The 6,724-nt window shown below is 39.8% G+C and overlaps 1 pseudogene; it reads left to right on the forward strand.

Annotated features, from left to right (window-relative positions):
* The first annotated feature begins 5,876 nt into the window (after nt 1-5,876).
* Nucleotides 5,877-6,521, forward strand: LOC102394733 (annotated as a pseudogene).
* Nucleotides 6,522-6,724: the final 203 nt, after the last annotated feature.

A 6,724-nucleotide genomic window follows, 5' to 3' on the forward strand; every position in this document is an offset into this window, starting at 1 on the left:
AGCATTAAACAAAATTCTGCTTACAGTTTAACAATTTTCTCAGTTTTTCGACAATAATTCTAAATAGTCTTGGGGACATGATTGAGAAACACTGGCTGGTTGATAATGCAAATACATGGAGTTATAGATATTAAAAGAGCAGTGCCCAAGGAGTATTTCACTTTTTAATGGGACAGAGTGATCTAGTGGTCTTCCACAGGGTTCTGTGTTGTTCTATAATCTAAGACACAACTCAACCAAAGGCATATCATGCAAGCTTATAAAATTCACATGTATTACAGAGGCAGATAAATAGTTCATCTGCTGGATAGAATATTCAAAATATCAAGCCAGGCTATAAAATAAGGGAACAAGCAAACTCTTGAAATTCAGCAAGGATCAATGTAAGCATATTCATTTTAATTCAGAAAAAAATAATTGTATAAAATAGAGAGTGCGTTGCCAACATTTTGTGAGAGTGAGACATGAAGAGTGTTTTTGTAGGTACTTGTCAATATCCTTTACACTTACAAAAGTAAAAAAGTAGAGGGTGAAAAATTTTGATGTTAAAGCAAGTTTTGGGAACAAAAATCTGTTTTTTGCTGGTCAGATTGGAACATGATCAATGATGTCACCATAAATATATGTCCCATCTCAAGTTATATTAATGGACATACACAATAGAATTGATACCAATGGAGGTGTTAGGTCAGTTCCTCTGCTTTGGCCTAACCATAAAAGTGAGCCTGGCCCTTGACTTTACTGTATATGTGTATGTGCATGCTTGTTTGCATTTGTGATTTGGGAGCCATTGCGATCCGGTGAAAAACCTTCAGTCTTCTCGATGGAAATGAGATAACAAGCTTTGCTTTTCTTATCTGTTAAATTAAATAATTAATTCAACCAATATTTGTACAGGGTATAACATGCATTCCAGACATGTTTCTGGGGCAATATTACAGTAGTGAATTAAAATAGATAAATTTTCTTAATAAAAATGAAGATATTGCCATTTTGTCACATCTGTCAGAGTTCAAATAACTTGGTTTTTTATTTATGCATATAATCATTGCCAAGCTTGACAGTTACTGGCAGAGGGAACAAGTTAGAATAAACAAACATCTTATGTCCTTATGACTTTTAGAAATTTCATACAAAGGTATTGATTTGCCAAGACAGAATTAAACCACTTGGCTGGTCTAGGCTGTAACTTCAAAGATCACTTTGGGCATTTTAGTGATAAGCCTATTAAAATGTCTCCTTTTGACCAGTGATTCATTTGAACTGTATCGCATATCTGGCAAATTTGATATTTTAAATTCGAAACTGACAGAAAAAAAAAAAAAAAGCATACCAAGAGAAGGTCTTGTTTGAATTGTCAGGTCTCTGTGAATGACTGTATTCTATGGCATCGGGAAGACCCTCCTCATTGGCCAGCATCCCTGAGCACCAAAGCAGGAAGGCCTCAAAAGCTGATACCCTGGGAAGCTGAAAACACAGCCAGACCAACACAGCCAATATGGAAACCTCACAGGTGTGTAATTAGCATCTTTTTTGCCAGACTGAAAAGTCATAACAAGAAAGGCCCCATGGATTTTGGGCAAATATTTGCCAGAACAGAATTATTTGCAAAAGTAAGAAGGATAGATGACTTCAGCTCCTCTGGAAAGAAAAGGATAACCTACCTCTAATTACAAAGGGAGAAAAGTAACCAGTTGTTTTTTTTCTTTTTTAATGGAAGTCTAGTTGGTTTACAATGTTGTGTCAGTTTGAGGTGTAAGGCAAGGTGGTTCAGTTATGTATATTTTAAGGAGGAGAAGGCAAATCAAAACTTTATTTGCATAATTGTCATGGAAGGGAAGCAGTGTAATGACCCTGTGAGTTCTGTTCCTTGTCCATTTGCTCCTCTGGGGTGGTCTGCCAGCCAGAGATGCTTCTAAATGTTTGCCTTTCATTAAGGTTTATTCTCAGTGTGCCTAGGAATATATTAGTATATTTATCCTAGAGTTGGAAAATCAGATCATGAATTCTAGGCCAGAGAAAATAAGAGTGTGTGATCGAGACAGATATCCCTGGAGGAGAAAATGGCACCTCACTCCAGTATTCTTGCCTAGAAAATTCCAAAGACTGAAGAGTCTGGTGGGCTATAGTCCATGGGGTCACAAAGAGTCAGACAGGACTGAGTGCACACACACACTATATAATCAATAACTGCCTCCCTACAGCTCATTTGACACCTAGGGGTTATTTTCACAAATCTACAGCAGCAGTTTAAGCACATTTCAATCATGTCTAGGAGAAGTCTCTGGGTCACCATCACAGGTTGTAAATGTTTAGAACATGTTTTTTTCTTTTTTTTTTTTCTTGGAGTCTCAATTTTCTTTTTTTTTTTTTTTTAATTTTATTTTATTTTTAAACTTTACATAATTGTATTAGTTTTGCCAAATATCAAAATGAATCCGCCACAGGTATACATGTGTTTGCCATCCTGAACCCTCCTCCCTCCTTCCTCCCCATACCATCCCTCTGGGTTGTCCCAGTGCACCAGCCCCAAGCATCTGGTATCGTGCATCGAACCTGGACTGGTGACTCATTCCATATATGATATTATACGTATTTCAATGCCATTCTCCCAAATCTTCCCACCCTCTCCCTCTCCCACAGAGTCCATAAGACTGTTCTATACATCAGTGTCTCTTTTGCTGTCTCGTACACAGGGTTATTGTTACCATCTTTCTAAATTCCATATATATGCATTAGTATACTATATTGGTGTTTTTCTTTCTGGCTTACTTCACTCTGTATAATAGGCTCCAGTTTCATCCACCTCATTAGAACTGATTCAAATGTATTCTTTTTAATGGCTGAGTAATACTCCATTGTGTATATGTACCACTGCTTTCTTATCCATTCATCTGCTGATGGACATCTAGGTTGCTTCCATGTCCTGGCTATTATAAACAGTGCTGCGATGAACATTGGGGTACTCGTGTCTCTTTCCCTTCTGTTTTCCTCAGTGTGTATGCCCAGCAGTGGGATTGCTGGATCATAAGGCAGTTCTATTTCCAGTTTTTTAAGGAAACTCCACACTGTTCTCCATAGTGGCTGTACTAGTTTGCATTCCCACCAACAGTGGAAGAGGGTTCCCTTTTCTCCACACCCTCTCCAGCATTTATTACTTGTAGACTTTTGGATCACAGCCATTCTGACTGGTGTGAAATGGTACCTCATAGTGGTTTTGATTTGCATTTCTCTGATAATGAGTGATGTTGAGCATCTTTTCATGTGTTTGTTAGCCATCTGTATGTCTTCTTTGGACATGTTTTTTTCCATTGACCAATCATTTACCAAGAATCTACCACCAGGCAGGTGCTGCAAATCCCTACTTGTTAAGATCATATCACTGCTTCCTTCAAACTGTTCACTTGCTAGTGGAAGATAAACAGACACCCACAGATAATGACAATGTACTATCACAAATTGTTAATTTTCTGGCCAACTTTGTCTCCAAGTGGGTCATGCTAGTGGCCTTCTCAGAGAATAAGTTCAGAACTGAACCTCCAAGAACACATGTGTGTTATCTGGTGAAAATGGAAAGAGGTGGAGGGGAACTAGGAAATTCTAAATGAGAGGAGAAAGATGAGGATGATCAGATACTTCAGCAGATTTCACCTAAAAAATGTGGAAAATAGTTGTTCAACAGCTGCATAAAATTACACTGAAAGAATAGGAGGAATTATAACACGAAAAAATTTTGCTATGGAAACTTTATTCTAAAAGCAAGAATGGAGTCCAGTGAGGGAATTCCATGGTGGTCCAGTGGCTAAGACTCCGTGCTCCCAACTCTGGTGGCCCAGGTTCAATCCCTGGTCCAGGAACTAGATCCCACGTGCTGCAGCTAAAGGTCTCACATGCCACAATGAAGATCAAAGATCCTGCATGCTGCAACGAAGACTGGCACAGCTAAATGATTTATTTTTTTAAGACAGAATCCAGTGAACCAGGATGTTCATTTTCTCTCTCAAGATCATCTATGGCATTTTGGTTGGGTTACAGACAGACCTGCAGTCTAGATATGTGTGCTGAGCCACTGAAAGCACTCAGCAAGAAATTTGCTGGTTGGAGGGGGACAAAAAGGTAACATGTGGCATCAGGTCAGGGTTGCCCCTCAGGAATCTGTTGGGGAACTATTTGAAGCAATGAACCTATGACTGATATGGGATGGGTTCTTTCCTTAATTGCCACTTCTATATCTGGTTTCAAAAATGGAATGTATGAAAAAGCTGGGAAGTTCTTCAGAATTGGCCATAAAGAAAACCTAAGTTAATTATTACATGGATGATTGATTTGTATCAATTTCTGTGACATTAGTCATTCCAAAGAGTAGCTGTAGCTCTTACAACAGTGCAAGTAAGCCTGGTGGTGAATGCTTCATGCAGAATTCTCATCTGAATTTTGTGGGCTGGTGAGGAAGCCTCTGGGAAGTGGACTTGAAGGATCTGGAAAGAAATCTCTAGGACCAAGGGGCTCACTTTTTTGGAATGCTTTTCACATTTGTAAGTAAAAGTCGACAAGTGAAATTCTCAAAAGACTTATAGTGGAGTTACAGGGTTTACGAACCACATCTTGCCCTTTTATAGAGTTTTTTTTTTTTTTGCGGGAGCAAATTGTCTTGTCCTGCTCAATTGTGGTCCTGTGTGTCCACAACTCTCTGCCCCACACCACTTCTTCTTTAGTGGTCTATAGTGTGCCCTCTTCTGGAGTTCCATAAAGGGAGGACTGTTGGTTATACTTGAACCTGCCTCCATGGCATTGCTCCTGGATGCAAGGGAAGGGCACATTGCTCCTGTGCCTTGACCTTTGGTTTGGTAGTCATAGGATGGATGCAGACTTCAGTGCCCATAGTCTAAAGGACATGTGATTTGAAGTTCTGCGAGTCTCAGATTGGACTTTGATTTTTCTCCCAAAGGCTTTGATGTCTTTGAGTGACTTCCCATACCTTAGACTTTCTTCACAAGAAACTGAAAAACATCAGCCAAATTGTGTTCTGAGATTTTGCAAGTCCCTAAATGTGATATGCTTGTCTGAATTGAGAGGAGAACAGTTGTCTTGTACCCATGTACTTCTGAAATCTAGGCCACAGAGCATGTGAGAGGGAATGCAAGTGATGTTCTGATTTGTGACTCAGATAACCAGGTGAACAGGCCCCATATCAGCAGCCATAATTTCCTCTTCCAGCAGCAGACAGTGAAAGTCACTCAGTCATGTTCAACTCTTTGCAACCCTACAGACTACACAGCCCATGGAATTCTCCAGGCCAGAATACTGGGCTGGGTAGCCTTTCCCTTCTCTAAGGGATCTTCTCAATTCAGGGATCAAACCCAAATCTCCCTCATTGCAGGCATATTCTTTATCAGGTGAGTTACCCAGAAAGCCCAGCAGGAGAACCAGGGCTCAAATCTAATTTAAAAATTCTTTGGTTTTAACCCTCCAGATATCTGTCCTGGAAGCAGATAGTTTCAGGGCAAAACTAATCTCTTAAAACAGGTGTTATAAACTTACAAAGCGCTCTTTGCTCCAAGATATCTCTCTTATTGACCCTACAAGTGGTCTGTGTTAAGAAGCCAGGGTAAGGTTTGCCCAGGTGCCTCTGTGCGCTTGGCCAACAGCCTCTGAGACCATCCACCCAAGCTCCCCAGGAGCTGGTGGGCGGTGGCCCTTCCCCAGGACCCTCCAGAGCCCAGGGGTACAAAAGTGACTCTAAATCCAGGCATGCATATTGAAGTAAGTTAAAAGATTTAATATGAGGCACAGAAGCAGATAATGCCCAAAAGCAAGCAGTAGTTGGTACACATGTAGTGATTAAGACAGCCTTTCCTTCTCCCACTGCTGCTGAGATGGCTGAAATTAGTCAAATTCAGTATAAAATGTAATACACCAAAAGTGTTAGCAAATGAGGGTCTGGAAAAATTAAAGGTGGCACAACCAAATGCTGACCTCAAAGATTCCAAGAAGGAGTTTCAAATACAAGTGTGATTGTGCAGGTTCCAGAGAGAATTCTGGTAGAGGAAATAATGAAAACATTCCATTTTCAAGACCAGTAGATCTTGACCTTTTACAGTCAAATCCCTTTAAACCTCTAGTACTAAAAACACAGTCTCATGTGCTTACGCTAAATGAAAGACCACCAAATTTTCTGGATTTAGAAACACCTCCTCCAGCCCCTCAAAGTCAAGAAATCCATGCAGTTGACAGGATAAAAAGGAGCACTCTCTGAGTGCAAATGCTGTTTGCAAAAATGGACAGCTGGTCAGAACTGACTCCATGTATGGCATTTCAAATATACAGGCAACGACTGAAGAAACTTCAGAAGACATGAAAGTTGTAGATGGAGCTTCGTTAAGATGACAGATAATCAAACTAAATAGATGTCTACAACTTCTTGAAGAGGAGAATAAAGATTGTGCTAAAAGAGAAATGGTCATGTATTCAATTACTGTAGATTCTGGCTGCCTAATAGCTGGCTCTGGTTTTGCCACTAGAGGTAACCTCAACTCTCAAAATTATTGTCTCAACATCTGGAAATATAAAGAATTTGCAAACTTCCTAAAAAACAAAAAGCCAAGGTAAGCCAGGGCCTCCCATATTTTAGCCATTATTGTAGTATTCTCTTTTGCTTCTGTTTTGTTTACTACATTAAAGCCTTCAACTGTGTGGATCACAACAAACTGTGGAAAATTCTTAA

Source organism: Bubalus bubalis, chromosome 2, assembly GCF_019923935.1.
Source record: "Bubalus bubalis isolate 160015118507 breed Murrah chromosome 2, NDDB_SH_1, whole genome shotgun sequence".
Taxonomy (NCBI): domain Eukaryota; kingdom Metazoa; phylum Chordata; class Mammalia; order Artiodactyla; family Bovidae; genus Bubalus; species Bubalus bubalis.